This window comes from Rutidosis leptorrhynchoides, chromosome 6 (assembly GCF_046630445.1).
Source record: "Rutidosis leptorrhynchoides isolate AG116_Rl617_1_P2 chromosome 6, CSIRO_AGI_Rlap_v1, whole genome shotgun sequence".
Lineage (NCBI taxonomy): Eukaryota > Viridiplantae > Streptophyta > Magnoliopsida > Asterales > Asteraceae > Rutidosis > Rutidosis leptorrhynchoides.
Window position 1 is genome coordinate 298285896 of NC_092338.1, and position 18965 is coordinate 298304860.

Consider the following 18965-nt stretch of genomic DNA (forward strand, 5'->3'; position numbering starts at 1 on the left):
ATTATTATTATTATTATTATTATTATTATTATTATTGTTATCATGTCCACTTTATATAATTTATATTTTTATGCCGCTATAATGTCCAACTAAATACCCACAATGGTGACTAAAATGTAGACCCTCTGGACAAATGGACTGAATCATATATAATTTTACGTTGTAACTTTGACTATTTTTAACATTGAGTTTAATCACCGACCCATCATTATATAATTTAATATTTTCACCCCTATCACATAATTTATTAAATTGATAAGCGAAAGTTAATTAAATTTACATAAATTGTGCTTCAACACCTCAGTGATCTAGACGGACATATGGACAAATTATTGACAACAATTTAGAAGTGTGATTTGGTGGTTTGGATAATATTATAGTTTATATAATCGTGTAATTAAAAAAAGGGAATACCGTTATAATTTTGGTATTAGCAAAAGTTAAAACCGGATTAAATCTCAATTTGAATAGTCGTGGTATAATTTAATTTGGTAAAACAAGATCTAACGAAAGTTAGATTTAATTTTAGTTAGTTAAAACTTTATAAACCGAAAGATAAAATATAAAGTTATATATTAAAACATCATAATCGGACTTAAAAACAATCCATAATCCAGAGGGGACATATTTTAGTAGCCACTACTTTACTTTATTTTAAATCTCACCAATTTTACTTTTTACCATATAGTAAATTTTAATTACTTTTTTACTATTTTACTATATTGCCATGAAAAATCTTATTTCTCTATTTTTTACAAATTAGTATAAATTGTAGTTTTATTTAGTTTCATTAATTTAGTTATTTCGTTTTAGTTCTATTAAAGCCTAATCCAAAATCCCCCCTTTTAATATTTTAACTTTTAGCAATTAAAAATCTTGAAAACGCAATCTCCCTGTGGAACGAACCGGATTTACCAACGAACTATTACTATACAAATAGGACTAGTTGCCTATATGTGTGAAATCAATCCGAAATCATAAAAACGGCATATAATTACAACCAATTCGTGTAATAAATTCAATCCAAATCTGATCAAAATAAAAGGACACGATCATGCACATCAATGGCCCTTATTCATTTGGGGTGCATTTTATATATTTCGGGTGCACCTAGAGTTTGTTTGGGTAGGTTTGTATTAGATTGTGATTGATTTGGAGATTTGATGTGATTAGTTAGTTTGATGAGTTTATGGCTATCCCGTGAATCCTACATATTTGTTCAAGGTTAAGGAGGTCAAGTTCAAATTTGTAAAGATTTGATACTTTGTGATTGATGTTTGAAGACCTTCTCGAAGATGAAGTTGACTTTGGCTGGGGGAATGATTGATTCAGATAGACTTAGGCTTGAAATGTGATTATGCTAGTGTTTGAGGATTGAAGATTCGAAGGGTGCTAGTGAAGAGATTATTTGGAGCTAGCTTTAAGCTTGTGTTAGTAGAAGAAGATGATGTTTTTGCTTGGTCCTAGCAAGTGCAAGTTTTTGGAGAACACTCTAGCCATCAAGTGCATATTCATGGAAGGTAGTGATTTGTACCCAAACTTTTTGCGCTTTGGCATTGATCACTTATTTGTTCTCTATCTCCAAAGCTTGTTTTGTCGATTTATTTACTTGAGGACAAGAAAAGATTCAAATGTAGGGGGTTTGATATCTCTCCATTTATATATGTTTTTGTTAGATCCTGTGCATTACTAGCTAGGATTGTTTGATCAAGGAACAAGCTTCGATTAGCAATTTGATCATAAAAGTGATAAATATGAGATGAACATGATGAATATGAGATAAACAATGAACAAATCAGCTGATTATAGTCACAATTACATGTATAATAATGATAAACGAATTACAATAAAGATTACATGAATTAGACTATCAAATCTTCATTTCCATGGTGTTTGGAGCATCAAATCACCATGGATCCTCTCCACCATTAAGGTGAAGAGGAGGAGCACTCACCTCACACACACTCTAGTGTTCTTGGTGGAAACCTCAAATGACCAAGAACAAGGAAAACTCTATTTATAGGTCTGCCCATTCTGTCAGCTTACACGCACGTTTCAGTGCTCATCTGTACGCCTGACAGTATCACACGTACGAGTGACATTTGTCACTTGTGTGTTTGACCAATAATAAACATTTGGTCACATATGCTCCTGCGACATGAGTTTTCTTGTTCAATGCATCCCTAGGTGAACAACGTAGACCTAAACCATTCTCAGGTTGTTCGACAGCGATGGACAACTCCATTTCGTGCACTAACAACTCCCCCTTGTACATTGCTGGCGAATCTTGCTGTCGATAAGTCGTTGAAAACACCTCTTGCAATCTTCAGTCAGTCTCTGCAGTGGAACCGGGTCTTCTGAATCTTCAGGTTTCATTAAAGATCTTCTTGAATGCATGTAATACAGAACTTCGCACCTCAACGATTTTTGGTCATTGAGATTCCGCCTTACGAATTGTCATTTGATATTCTCGAAGAGACTTCAAATCCACTTGCACTTACCCACAGAACCAATTGCAGCAGTACTCCCCCTAAGACTGAAATGAGATCAATCTTCGACGAACTCCTCTGATAAAAGACACACTCAAAGTATCTTGACTGCAGAATCTTCTTTCTCAGTGTTCAATGTATCCCATTCTCTTAACACTTTAATCAAGCATAAACGTCTTCATCACGACTTGCCTACTGTAATGGGAAAAATATCAGAGAAATCTGATCCACGGTTTATCTGATTCATCGCACGTCGTCAATTTGGTATCTCATGATTGCGCATCACTCTCATCAATTCCCTTGACAGAGTGGAATCTTCTCAAATACTCTATATCCAGCGGAATTTCCACAACCAGGTTCCTTCACACAATGGAACTCTCGAAATTTGGAATTTAAAACGTTTCGGCCCATAAATAATCAGATGGTTCTGATTACCCCACAATAACACTTTTTAACACTCGTGTCTCGTGTACTCATCTTACACAGACGATGCGGAATTAAACACGTCGTTGGCCCATACACAGTCAGATGCTCCTGGCTGCCCCACTAATCTTCGTATAACACAAGTGCTTTACTCAAACACTTACTAAGTAAGTTCAACGAACAAAGGAGGTTGTCCACTAAACTTTGTATATCAATGCTTCAGTAAATAGTAAACATCTTCTCTCAGTATCAATAACGCTTGAGTAGGTCGATGTTGATTGCGCTTCTTATAAATACTCCCACGAATAAGAATCCAAAGTATCTACGCACGAATCTAAATAAGATACGTGTGACACCACAACTGCAAATGATGCCGCGTTGTACTTTTGGCGTGCAAACCGGTTGTTTCAGAAAGAACGGCAGCGGTCGACTTCAGATCTTGGTTGTTCAACTTTTGTGCGAATGTACTCAATTAACTAGCTAGGATTGTTTGATCAAGGAACAAGCTTCGATTAGCAATTTGATCATAAAAGTGATAAATATGAGATGAACATGATGAATATGAGATAAACAATGAACAAATCAGCTGATTATAGTCACAATTACATGTATAATAATGATAAACGAATTACAATAAATATTACATGAATTAGACTATCAGATCTTCATTTCCATGGTGTTTGGAGCATCAAATCACCATGGATCCTCTCTACCATGAAGGTGAAGAGGATGAGCACTCACCTCACACACACTCTAGTGTTCTTGGTGGAAACCTCAAATGACCAAGAACAAGGAAAACTCTATTTATAGGTCTGCCCATTCTGTCAGCTCACACGCACGTTTCAGTGCTCATCCGTACGCCTGATAGTATCACACGTACGAGTGACATTTGTCACTCGTGTGTTTGACCAATAATAAACATGTGGTCACATATGCTCCTGCGACATGAGTTTTCTTGTTCAATACAACCTTAGGTAAACAACGTAGACCTAAACCATTCTCAGGTTGTTCGAGAGCGATGGACAACTCCATTTCGTGCACTAACAGTTTTATCTCGAGATATCTCCCTCACTTTGTTCGGTTTTTGATGATCTTGGAGTCTATTTTGTGTGCTATTGAGCTAAACGGTAATTTGGGGGCTAAGGACTTGATTTTGTGTAAAAAAAAATCAAATCTTGATCAAAAGTGGCTAAGAAAATGGCAAGTGCAGAATTCAGCATCAAAAGCGCCGCACCTCATCTAAGAACGCTGCTCCTATGGAGCAAGAGCGCCGCACCTACATCGAAAGCGATGTTCTTATGCACGTTTTCGCTCCATTTTCCATCAGTGAGCAAAAGGGCCATTCCTACAGCCAAGAGCGCCGCTCCTATCCAGACAAAAGCGTCGCTCCTAAAGCAAAAGTGTCGCCCCTGAATTTAGCCAAAAGCGGCATTCCTGATCAAAAGTGTCGCTCCTCACTTAAGCCAAAAGCGGCGCTCCTAAGCCAAAAGCGGCGCTCATGTCGCTGTTTTAGCTCAGATTTTCAACACTATAAAAGGAACAATATTAGGTCATTTCATATGTATCTTTAGAGAGCGGTTGTCTTAGGTTCGAATTTCACATACAAACCCCTAATTTCATCATCCATTGGTGATTGAAGGTGGATTCAAGGAAGCTAACTCTAGATTCATCATTGTTTAGCTCTAGATCTTCATCTCTTTACATTTTGGGTTGTAATTTCCACTTTACTTTACATATTTTGATCTATTACTTGTAATAACTTTAAGATGATGATTGTTTATGTTTCAATGCTTATTATTAGTTTGATCTTAGCCATGATTGGCTAAATCTCTTGTGTTTGCTTATCTATGAATCTTTAATGCTAGTGTTTGCCTCAAAAATCAATTGAATAATGTTGTTTGAATGAATTACATGATCATGTGTTATTGAGTTAGCTAAAGATCCATTGCTATGATTTTGTTTTAGGCTTGACTTTGATTACATATGTTGAGTAGCTCTCTTAGTGATTTGAGAAGTGAATCAATGTGTGCTTCAACCCATTGAGTAATCTAGATAACTAGCTTAGAAATTGCAAGTGATTGTGTTCTTGATCTAGGTTGGTTTTCAATTGGCCTTTAGTCAACATAGTAATGCCAATTATCTTAAGTGATTTCGATAGTTGAGGGTTTTAAGTGATTTAAACCCAAGCATAATCTCAATAACCAAATCATGATTAACTTGATCTTAAAATACAATGCTTATGTGAATTTACGGAGTGTTGTTTGATTTAAGGTTGAGTAGTAATGCTAAACATTTAATAGTTCAACAACTAGTGTGATAGCAATTTGGCAAAACGGGACAATCCAAGCATAGAGAGGATTAGATAAGTGAACACTTCTTAGTTAATTTGATTTAAGTCTTAATACTCCGTTACTTGTTACTTGCTTCTTGTTTACTTGTTAAGTTTAAGTTTGTTTAATTGTACAAGTTTTAGTTGTTAATTGATATCAATCAAAACCCCCAATCAAACAAACCCTAGGACGATTAATAGTTTCAAATATTCGACTTACACCGCTCTCTTGGAACGAACTTGATAAGAATACTTAAATTAAAGTGCTATAATAACTGGGTTCTAAGTGCTCGTTAGTTGTGTGTGCTTATTTGTAGTGTTTGAGTCATATATAAATTTAGAGGGTAAAAGATGCATATCACGCACATCATCAAAAACCGACAATGTACTAGGGGTCTAGTTAGATGTTTCACTACAAAAAAGTCCTCAGTCGAAATCCAAAGCTCGGTGAACTTACTACAACCGATGTGCATCAGTCAAACTTACGTTATATCCGATAGACTTCTCTTACCAAGGGGTGACAAAGATAGAGTACTCTGAATCGGGGTTCGCGACTTTCCAATAACAGAGCCAATAACTACGTTCTATTAGTTGGAAAAGCGATTGAGTTTAAAGCATAATCGGAAAGCATCTTGACAACATACACAAACCATAATATCAATTCGGCATTATAACTGACTACATCATAGCATACACTAAAGATAACTACTCGCTAATCATGGCAACAATATCACAAAGCACAATAATGGAAAACATTATATAAAGACAAAGGATAGAAGTACCATTAGATTAAATGAATTTCGAATACAAAAGTGACAACTTCAAACTCCAGACCGCTCCTAATACAATCTTCGGCGTTCTTCTCCCGGTACTAGGTTTCCCGCACGAAGTCGAAGACCTTAAAAATATGACTAATATTGTAGTAAGAGAGAGAAAGAAGTGAATTGAAGTGTGTATAAAAATGGATGACAAAGACCCTTTAAATAGACTAGGTTTTGGCCTGCATACTGCTGGCAGGCCGTTTTTTATGCCCGTTTGCACTGGTCATCCGTTTTGCCTGGCCGTTTGTCTGGGCCGTATGGCATGCCGTTTTCCCTATAGGCAGGTCGTATGGCAAGCCGTATGGCCTGCTGTTTCACTGGGTCGTAACTTAATTTCCTTGATCGTAGCTTGGTTTCTCGTCTTTTATGACAACCCTAAAATTTTCGACAAAAATTTAAAATCTTCATATGATTTCATTTAACCTCGACTAATTTCGACGATTCACGAACCATTACTTGTAAATAGTTATGTATTAATATTAATTTGTTATATTAATATTATTATTATCGTTCATCATTATCATTTACAAGTATTATTATTACAACTATTACTAATGTTATTATTATTAATAATTATTAATAATATTAATATTTTTAGTATTATCACTTTTACTAAAAATGATAAGATTATTATAAATATCATTATTATTAATAAAACTTATTATTAATAATAATATTATTATTATTAATAGTATTATTAACATTTATAATGATTATTATCATTATTATTAATTATAATTAAAATTATCACTATTATTATTAATATTGTCATATTAATATTATTATCATTATTAAAAATGATAATTTATCATTTTTATTAAAATTATTATTGTTATTATTAATATTATTACTTTATTATTATTCATAATATTAAAAGTATTATTATTATAATTATTATTATTATTATTATTAATATTAATTCTATTATTATTAAGCATTATTATTATTAATTAATTATTAATATAAATTAGGTATTATTAGGTAATCTACTGTTTATTTTTTTTATTTTTTTAGCTGATCATGATCATGATTCCCTATCTGCTTTTCAATTTTATATATCTGTTTTTAGTTTTTTATTTAATCGTGATGTTTTTTTAATATGATTATGATATATATTTTTTTATTCGCTACTGGTTTTGCTTTTGATCTTTAATGATCAAGCTTTTAATTTTTTTTGTTATAAAACCAGTTGGTTTTCATTATCAATACATATACAAAACGAATCCATAAACAGAAATTCATATTTTTTTTCTCTTTCGATATCTCTGTTCTTAAAACCTTTTAACCATAATTCGATTTCAAACAAATTTTCAAAATGTAATAATGCAATAATGTTAGGAATCTCATACTAAAACTATCTGGAAAGTTTCAAAAGCCAATTCCTAAAATCGAATTCTAATTTCGAAGTCAAAGTTTTAAACTCAAAAAGTCAACCTAGTGTTCATAGAGAAATTCGATTTCTGTTTGAGGTTTCTGGTTACATTGATGATTTGAAAAGTTTCTAATAAGGATTTAACACCTTTTTCATGTTATAATCATAGTCTAAAACGTCCTATAAATTTGAAATTGATTTTAAGTTCATGTGGTGTGCAAACGAGCTGTTTACAGCAGTTTTTATTTATTTATTTTTTTCTTTCTGATTGATCAAGGTATCATAGAAGTACGTTTCCTTTTCAATTTTAAATCTAAATTCAAACTAGTAATTGCTGTTATGGTTTTTGAATTGGCCTCTGGTCGATTTATGAAGAAGAAGAAGGGAGAACCAGATAAACAGACAGGTTATATATATATATTTTTGTGAAATATATTCAGAAAACTGAATTTGGACGAGTGGTTTGGGTACTTGAGGGGTGAGCGAGAGGTCTCGGGTTCGATCCCAGCTTGGGGTATTTTTTTTTAGAAAAGCTTATTAAGGTAGTTTCTCATTTATTTATTTATTATTATTATTGTAATTATTATAATTATTATTATTATTACTACTACCATCATTATAAGTATTATTATTAGTATCATTAAGATTATTAGTATTATTATTAAAACTATCATTATTATTATCATTTTAAATATTATTATCATTATTATGATTAGAATTATTATTATTATTAGTATTTTGAAAACAATATAAATTATTATTATTATCATTGTTATTAATATTAGTATCATTTTATATTTATAAGTATTATTATTGATGTTATCATTAATATTATTACTAATATGATTATCATTATTAGTATTATTATTATTAAAAAGTATTATCATTTTTACAAAAATTATTATTTTTGCTATCATTAACACTATATTATTATTATTATATTATTATTATTTTAATTACTAGTATCATAATCATTATTATTATTATTATTATCATTATAAGTATTATTATTTATATTATAATGAGTATTATTATTATGTAATTACTAAAGTTATTATCATGACTAACATTAACAGTAAAATTAATATTTTTACAATTATTAATATTAATATCATTATTTTCATCACTAATAGAATTATTAACATTATTATCATTAATATTAAGAATTATCATTATCATTTTTGTTATTAGTATTATCATTATTAATAAAGTTATTATTATTATTAGTAAATCATTATTATCAAAACTGTCATTTTTATTAAAAACATCATTTATAGTAAAATTATCATTTTTATTAAAGTTATCATTTTTATTAGTATCATTTTTATTATTATTAACAATACTTTATCAAATAAATACTTATATATAAGATAAATATAAAAGTATATATATTTATAGAAATATATAACAATCAAAATAATATATATAAACTTGTTCGATTACAAGTATATGTGTTAATATATACTTGATATAGGTTCGTGATTTCGAGGACAACTGAAATGTCCCGTTCTTATTGATTAAAAACGTTCCATATTAATTGATTTCGTTGCGAGGTTTTGACCTCTATATGAGACGTTTTTCAAAGACTGCATTCATTTTTAAAACAAACCATAACCTTTATTTCATAAATAAAGGTTTAAAAAGCTTTACGTAGATTATCAAATAATGATAATCTAAAATATCCTGTTTACACACGACCATTACATAATGGTTTACAATACAAATATGTTACATCGAAATCAGTTTCTTGAATACAGTTTTTACACAGTATCATACAAACATGGACTCCAAATCTTGTCCTTATTTTAGTATGCAACAGCGGAAGCTCTTAGTATTCACCTGAGAATAAACATGCTTTAAACGTCAACAAAAATGTTGGTGAGTTATAGGTTTAACCTATATATATCAAATTGTAACAATAGACCACAAGATTTCATATTTCAATATACATCCCATACATAGAGATAAAAATCATTCATATGGTGAACACCTGGTAACCGACATTAACAAGATGAATATATAAGAATATCCCCATCATTTCGGGACACCCTTCGGATATGATATAAATTTCGAAGTACTAAAGCATCCGATACTTTGGATGGGGTTTGTTAGGCCCAATAGATCTATCTTTAGGATTCGCGTCAATTAGGGTGTCTGTTCCCTAATTCTTAGATTACCAGACTTAATAAAAAGGGGCATATTCGATTTCGATAATTCAACCATAGAATGTAGTTTCACGTACTTGTGTCTATTTGTAAATCATTTATAAAATCTGCATGTATTCTCATCCCAAAAATATTAGATTTTAAAAGTGGGACTATAACTCACTTTCACAGATTTTTACTTCGTCGAGAAGTAAGACTTGGCCACTGTTGATTCACGAACCTATAACAATATATACATATATATTAAAGTATGTTCAAAATATATTTACAACACTTTTAATATATTTTGATGTTTTAAGTTTATTAAGTCAGCTGTCCTCGTTAGTAACCTACAACTAGTTGTCCACAGTTAGATGTACAGAAATAAATTGATAAAGATTATCTTGAATCAATCCACGACCCAGTGTATACGTATCTCAGTATTGATCACAACTCAAACTATATATATTTTGGAATCAACCTCAACCCTGTATAGCTAACTCCAACATTCACATATAGAGTGTCTATGGTTGTTCCGAAATATATATAGATGTGTCGACATGATAGGTCGAAACATTGTATACGTGTCTATGGTATCTCAAGATTACATAATATACAATACAAGTTGATTATGTTATGGTTGGAATAGATTTGTTACCAATTTTCACGTAGCTAAAATGAGAAAAATTATCCAATCTTGTTTTACCCATAACTTCTTCATTTTAAATCCGTTTTGAGTGAATCAAATTGCTATGGTTTCATATTGAACTCTATTTTATGAATCTAAACAGAAAATGTATAGGTTTATAGTCGGAAAAATAAGTTACAAGTCATTTTTGTAAAGGTAGTTATTTCAGTCGAAAGAACGACGTCTAGATGACCATTTTAGAAAACATACTTCCACTTTGAGTTTAACCATAATTTTTGGATATAGTTTCATGTTCATAATAAAAATCATTTTCTCAGAATAACAACTTTTAAATCAAAGTTTATCATAGTTTTTAATTAACTAACCCAAAACAGCCCGCGGTGTTACTACGACGGCGTAAATCCGGTTTTACGGTGTTTTTCGTGTTTCCAGGTTTTAAATCATTAAGTTAGCATATCATATAGATATAGAACATGTGTTTAGTTAATTTTAAAAGTCAAGTTAGAAGGCTTAACTTTTGTTTGCGAACAATTTTAGAATTAACTAAACTATGTTCTAGTGATTACGAGTTTAAACCTTCGAATAAGATAGTTTTATATATATGAATCGAATGATGTTATGAACATCATTACTACCTCAAGTTTAGTAGGTAAACCTACTGGAAGTGACAAGAAATGATCTAGCTTCAAAGGATCTTGGATGGCTTGAAAGTTCTTGAAGTAGGATCATGACACAAAAACAAGTTCAAGTAAGATTTTTACTCGAATTAAGATAGTTTATAGTTATAGAAATTGAATCAAAGTTTGAATATGAATATTACCTTGAATAAGAAAGATAACCTACTGTATATAACAAAGGTTTCTTGATCTTAGATGATTACTTGGAATGGATTAGAAAGCTTGGAAGTAAATTAGTAAACTTGAAGGGATTTTTGAAGTGTTCTTGAAGTGTTCTTCCTATGATGATTATAGCTTGATTCTTGAAGTGATTTTTGATGAAGATGATGATTAACTACTGGAAAAATACGTTCATAATAGTGTGTGTATGTGTGTTGAGAGAGAATTAGAAAGAGAATTGGAAGTGAAATGGAGTGAATGATGAGTGGTAATTGGTGAGTGGTGAGTGGGGTTAAAAGGAGTTCTAGTTAGTTAACTAGCTCATGGTAGAAGTTAAAATTGATTAGTGATACATGACATAATCAAGAGTGGAATCCCATGCTAGTTCCTATTGGTATATACCCATAGTAAGTACGTTTTGAAGCTGTGTATAATACGGGTAAGAATACGACTAGAATTCTTGATGAAAGAAAAGAATGGGAAAGTAACTGTAACCATTTTCGTTAAGTATGAGTGTTTTGATATATGTCTTGAAGTCTTCCAAAAGTATTTTAATACATCTAAATACACTACATGTATATACATTTTAACTGAGTAGTTAAGTCATCGTTAGTCGTTACATGTAAGTGTTGTTTTGAAACCTTTAAGCTAACGATCTCAATTAATGTTGTTAACCCATTGTTTATTATATCTAATGAGATGTTAAATTGTTATATTATCATGATTTATGATATATTAATATAACAATGGTTAACATTTAAATGTCGTTACAACGATAATCGTTACATATATGTCTCGTTTCGAAATCCTTAAGTTAGTAGTCTTGTTTACATGTATATAACTCATTGTTAATATACTTATGGAGATACTTACTTATCATAATCTCATGTTAACCACATGTATATCCATATATATATCGTCATGTCGTTTTTACAAGTTTTAACGTTCGTGAATCGCCGGTCAACTTGGGTGGTCAATTGTCTATATGAAACTTATTTCAATTAATCAAGTCTTAACAAGTTTGATTGCTTAACATGTTGGAAACATTTAATCACGTAAATATCAATCTCAATTAATATATATAAACATGGAAAAGTTCGGGTCACTACAACAACTCTGCACTTGTTCGGTGCCATCATACACATATTTACTATAAACTATCGTATCGTATCGTGAGTTTCTGATAATGCAGCGAAGGCGTACGAAATAGTATTATAGTGTACTACAAAATACTATTAAATACGATACAATTTTACACAAGTTATTTATTTATTTATTGAATAGATATACATAAACCTTGCTACAACACTTATAGGCAGTGTACCTAATCGTAGAGTAGTGTAGTTTTTAGTAAGTCTGGTTCGTTCCATAGGGAGCTAGTGATTACGTACTATATTTTTAAAAACTATATTTATACAAATATATATATATATGTGTGTGTGTATATATATATATATATATATATATATATATATATATATATATATATATATATAGTAATAATAATATATAAAAAGGAGGGTTTTACCGTTTAATGACCGGTTTGTCAATTTTAAATAAAGCGTAAAGATAAATGACGATAATTAAAATGCGTAAAATAAATAACAATGACGATATATAAAATTGCGAATAATAAAATGACAGTAATTAAAAGTACGATGAGAAATACAATAAAAGTATTATGCTTATTTAAACTCCCGTAATCATGATGTTTGACGTTTTGATTTTAATTCATTATTCTGGGTTAATTGTCCATTGTCCTGGATTATTTGAAACCTATCTGGTTTTTGCCCATAAAATTCCATCGGTCATAATTATAAAATGCTCGTCAAATTAACCTTATTCCCGAAGTCAAATATTTCAACTAATTAGGGATTCAAACTGTAACAAGGTTTTAATACTTTGTTAATAATTACACCAGGCTATCGATTGCGTGTAATCCAAGATTTTAATACTTTGTTAACAATTACACCAATTACCCTTGTATGTAATCCACCCCTGTTTTAATGAGATATGAATATTAATTTACCCACTTGATCAGTTTGAATAATCAATTACCCAACCCGAATAATTATTAAATGATTGTAAAAGATGTCGTATAAATGTTACTAAATAGGACATGCATAATCATTTAATATTATTAGATTAACTAAATTAAAGATAGGTTCGACAGATTCCAATGAGTTGTCATTCGATTAGACAATACCCCCATCTATTAATGGTCCATAGTCCAATGTCCACAAGTGTCGGTCTTTTGTCCAAACCCTAATTATGGTACAAAATCCAATAACCCCGTCTTAATATTTAGTCCAACATCACGATTACTTCGGCCCAAATAAGCATAATAATAACTTAGTTACGAGACATTAATTTAAAAAGGAATAACATAGCTTACAGTGGTTATTAATCGCGTAGCGTTACACGGACAGAGTCTTGACTTTAAAACCCGTAAAACATTTCTTACAATAACCCAATTATTATTAAACTTAACTTAAAATTAAAATTATAATTATAAATATAAATATATGTTTACAGAGGAAGAGAGAAATATATTATGAAGGTGTGTACAACTCGTCCAAAAACTGGCTATTTATAGAACCTGACCAGCTTCTGGGTGCCATGCGATAGCATGGCTGTGATGCCCAAATCCCATGCGATCGCATGGGGTGCTGATCCAGCTCACAATGCTTTGTCTTTTTGTTTGTCGACATAATATTTAAATATATATATAATATATATAATTTTATATAATTATATATATATATATATATATATATATATATATATATATATATATATATATTATATTATATTCTTGTGCATAGTTGACTTGTAATTTTAGGTCCGTTGACTTGCGCGTTGATGCTCGGTCTATGTCTCGGTTCCAGATTTTTGAACGTCTTTTCGTACGCTTCAATATCTTGTACTTTATGTTTCGCAACTTGTAATTTGCACAAAAAATAATTTTCCTTAACTCCCAAAATCCGCGCAAGTCTTTAACTCACTTTTAGTGGCACTTTTGAGTGCACTATGTCTTTAGTGGCACTTTTCCAGCTTTAGTGGCACTTTTTCTTCAATTCTTTAATCTTCGTGCTTCGTCTTCACATTTATTTATTTAAATGATTGCAACTTAAAAATAGAATAATTACAGTTAAAAACTTTACATATTGGGATGATATTGCGACTAAATATATGTTCATTTGGAGCACTATCAAATATCCCCACACTTGAATGTTGCTTGTCCTCAAACAATACAGAACTTGAAATTAAATCACACTTCACTCGAATCACTTTTTTATTCTCACACTTTATACATCAGTGATTTTGATACGGCGGTATAAACAATGATAGTAACGATATGGTTTACAGTCCCACATGACTATGAAAATTTAGATCCTTTAGGAAAATTGAATCTTTATGAAAATATTTGATCTTTTGAAAATTTATGCTAAATTTTACCCTAGACAAGTTTTCCGGAATAACCCTTCACCGGTGTTTGTTAAATATTTTTGTGGGTTTTGTGGGTTTCAGATTTTAAAATTTTAGCTCAAAACTTGCGGTTTTGTGTCACCCACTTGCTAACCTTGTATTAGGAAAGCACATGTCCAGTTTACTTTCTCCGTATATTACCTTTCTGTAAACTACCGTCTGGTTGTAAAGGAAAACGTTGAACATGCAACTGTTAAGGCAATGTCTAATGACATGCAGGTGTTCATGGTCCACAACATGTCAGATGCAATTACTATCCTTTGTAGGAGAAATAGTAAAGATCACCCTATAATTTTTCGATCTAGCACAAGGTCCTGTCTTCGACCATGCTATGCAACCACCGTTCTTACGGTTGACACTCGATTTGGTTCAGGTGACCTAATGAATTCCAGTGAATTCTTAGGATTTTACGTTCAATGGTAATGAAAGCATTGAAAATGGGTTTTCAGAAAACAAATTGGTTTGTAATTTTGATCAAAATATTTTCTCGTTCAAGCTCGAGTTTAGATATCATCGAATTCTATGAGTTTGTAATTCTCAATCTTTAAGGTCAATCTCAAGGATTGAGTAATATTAGTCTTAAGAGCTGATTTTTGATCTTTAAGGAGATTATCCTTTCTGGGGGTATGATTCATTAGTCTTATCAAGCTAATTTGCACGGCGCCCTTCCCATTTTACAAGATAAATCCTTCTCATGGTTAGAATAAATCTGACCACATGGCGACCCTGTTTGATGCTGAGGTCCGTGGATTTCCTGTTAATTTTAGAGAGGACTTTTCTAGATTTTTCGTCAACCTACAGCTGGTCTGGACGACAACTTCTTGACCTAAATCAAGAAGCGCGTGTCTTTTTCGGAAGACTTTACTTCCTTTTAATGATGGAATTGATTCATCATGTAGATCCATTTTTCTTTCAAATATATTACAGTAAATCGGGTAAAACTGATTAGTTTAGTCCAAAGCAAAAGTACCTGCAATAATCTTGTACAAAATATGTGATATATGTTTTAAAGAACTTGGTAAATTCTTTCCACACTTAGCTTTTATTTATTCTTTTCTTTGCCTTTTTATTCTCCTTTATTCCATTTTAAATGAATTCAAGCGTTTTGGGTTGTTTCTCAATTTATGTTCTCTCCGAGGTAACAATAATTTCGATTTTATCACCTAGTTTTATCGTTCATAAATATGTATAAACATGATTTTGAATTCATTTAGTTGAAATTTTTTCAAATTTTCACAAAATTTGGCAATTAAACCAAGTGTAAACATGAGAGAATTTATAACCCTTCCCCACACTTGAGATCTTGCAATGCCCTCATTTGCAAGAAATCAGTAAAAATTTAAATTCATGAGGGTGATTAGCATAGAAAAATGATTAAAAATACCGAGTTTTCAAACATATTATTTTATATCACATTTAATATTTTACGTCTTATCGTTAAAATTAGTAGCTTTTGCTGAACTTAATGCCAGTCTTTGAAAGTGCGTTGTTTTACCCTGTTTTGTATATAACATAAAATAAAAACATATATATACATATTTTTGAAGTTTGGTATATAACCCCACGTTCATATAATATTTTTGGCATACTTTAAATCAATAATATTAAAATAATGATAACAAAATTTTTCGCCCCGTCCTTGGGTAAAGCAATTTCGGTTCTATGACCTAGTGTTTAACTCAGACGAATTTTAGAAATCATTTTTTTAAACTTAATGAAATAAAGTAAATTTTGTTTTTAAATTCACACAAAACTTAAATTTAAAAAGCATATTAATTTCATACAAAACCTACAAAAAAATTCAAAATGGGGGGAGAAAACTAGTTCTTTAGTGTCTGCTAGTGGAAAAGACCAATCAGAATCCATTCTCGAAACTACACGAGAACAGAACAACTAACTCTAGACATCATTTTTTTAGAACATTTGAATTTCCCCACACTTAGGTAGCTGTGGTGTCGAAATTGTGATTAACTTTATCATCAATTTCTTTTGGACCATAATCAACTTGCATATCTGTGAGTTTTGCTTTAAGCCAGTGGCCGGCTTCTTCTGTATTATCCATAAATTCAACTAGTTTTGCCTTTTCTTTAGGCGACAGATTGGATACTAACCGGTTACATAACTTAAAGTTTCCCCTAATTCTAGCCTCGTAAACCCGTTTATAAAGTTTCTTCATTGAACTGTTAATAATGGGGTCATTTAATTTTGTATCAACAACGGGGTTCTTTGTTATCAATTCATCATTAGGTGTTATTTCATCTTCCCCACACTTAGGCATTTTATTATTTTTTAAGCACTACCGTTGGAGTTGGTAAAACAATATGGTTCATACCAATCGTCTTTATTGGTTCAACGGTTTTAGTTGGTGGAGATTTAGACTTTCGAATCACAAAGGTGACCGATTTGTCACCATCACTAAGTGTCATTCTACCCTCTCTTACATCAATAAACGCCCCGGTGGATGCTAAGAATGGTCGACCTAAAATTAGAGGAATGTTTGAGTCCTCTTATATGTCAATGACAATAAATTTGACTAAAAAGGTTAAATTACCTACTTGAACATGTAGGTTGTCAGCAATTCCAACTGGGTGCTTAATGGTTTGATCAAGGAGTCGAACACTCATTTTCGTTGGACTTAACTCACCTACTCCTAATCTCTTATATAATGAAAGAGGCATAACACTCACACTCACACCTAAATCTGCTAGTGCATCATACATGACACAATCACTAAGTAGACAAGGAACAATAAATTCACCCGGATCACCCAACTTGGGTGGAGGTTTCGGTGGAACTGTCTTCACCGGGTTTATTTTTACGGTTTTTATTTCTTGCACTTTCTTATTCTTCTTATTCTTTCCAAAGGTATCACAAACTTTATTACCTATCACTTGCTCATACTCAACTCCTTTTTCTTGAAAACGGGATGGGTGGTCTGTATGGTGCCACCACTGGCTTTACATACTCGGGTGGTGGTGGTGGTGTAACTTCTTCATTGTTAATCACATCTAAAACCTTCCCATCTTCTGGTGCTGGTTTTTCAGAATTTGTTGACACCATATTAACATTCTCATTCCGAGAATTTACTTCATTATTACTCGGTAGCTTTCCTTGTTCCCTCTCACTCATCATGCTAGCAAGAATACCTACGTGTTTTTCTAGATTTAAAATGGAAGCTTGTTGAGTTCTAAATGACTGATCAAACCTCTCATTCGTTTGGGCTTGAGTTGCAATAAATTGTGTTTGAGATTCAACTAGCTTTTGTACCATTTCTTCCAGATTTGACTTTTACTCTTCTGTTTGTTATGGTGGTTTATACAAACCAGGTCTTTGTTGATTGAAAGTGTTGTTTTGAGTTGGTTGGTTATTCGAACCTTGTTAGTTATACGAGTTATTGTTGGGTCCATTTGGATTGAAAAGAATGTTTTGATTTTGATTGAAGTTTGGCCTTGGCGATTGATAATTATTTCCAGGCCTTTGGTTCATGTAGGAAACATTCTCACGTTGTTCCATCATTTGCTCAATATGACAATCTTTCGTTAAGTGTGGTTCACCACAATGCTCACAACTGATTCGTATTGCGTGAATATCTTTAGCCATCTTTTCCATTCGTCTCTCGAAAGCATCTATTTTTGCGGAAACGGTATTAAAGTCATGGCTAGAATCGGCTCTAGCTGCTTTTGATGAATGAAAGATATCTTTTTCCTGATGCCACTCATGTGAGTGGGAGGCTATGTTATCAATAATTTTGTGAGCTTGGGTTGCGGTTTTCTTCATAATGGAACCACCAGCTGCTGTGTCGATGTCTTTTCGTGTGGTGACATCGACGCCTTTATAGAAGATTTGCACTATTTGAAAAGTATCTAAACCGTGTTGAGGACATCCTCTCAACATCCTTCCGAATCTTGTCCACGCTTCATATAATGTTTCATTTGGCTTTTGCATGAACGTGGCAATTTCTCCTTGAAGTCTCACGGCTTTAGATGTCAGAAAGAATCTTTTAAGAAATTTCTCAACTAAAACATCCCATGTGTCAATCGCTCCTTCAGGTAACGATTCTAACCAATCTTTGGCTTCTCCCTTTAAATTCAAGGGGAACAACATAAGATAAATAGTTTCATCCTCAACTTCTTGGATTTTAAATAGATTACAGATCCTATTAAAAGTTTGAAGATGTTCGTTTGGATCTTCTTTTGCTGTACCACTAAATTGGCACTGATTGGTGACCATGTGTAGGATTTGTCCTTTGATTTCAAAATCTGGCGCATTAACATCTAGCTTAATAATGGCGTGACCTTGGCCCGTACGTGTGGCTCTCATTCGGTCTTCCATACTTTAAGGTTCTATTTCTTCCATATTTGAATTTGTTGAATCCGAATCACTAGAAGATTCTGATTTAATGGTTTGTGGTTC

The 18965-nt window shown here is 31.8% G+C and overlaps 1 non-coding gene across 1 annotated transcript; it reads left to right on the plus strand.

The window, feature by feature from the left end:
- The first annotated feature begins 18417 nt into the window (after nucleotides 1–18417).
- LOC139856708 (small nucleolar RNA R71) lies at nucleotides 18418–18524 on the plus strand. The gene has a single exon (XR_011762170.1). It is a non-coding gene; the product is annotated as a small nucleolar RNA R71 (small nucleolar RNA).
- The last annotated feature ends 441 nt before the right edge of the window (nucleotides 18525–18965 follow it).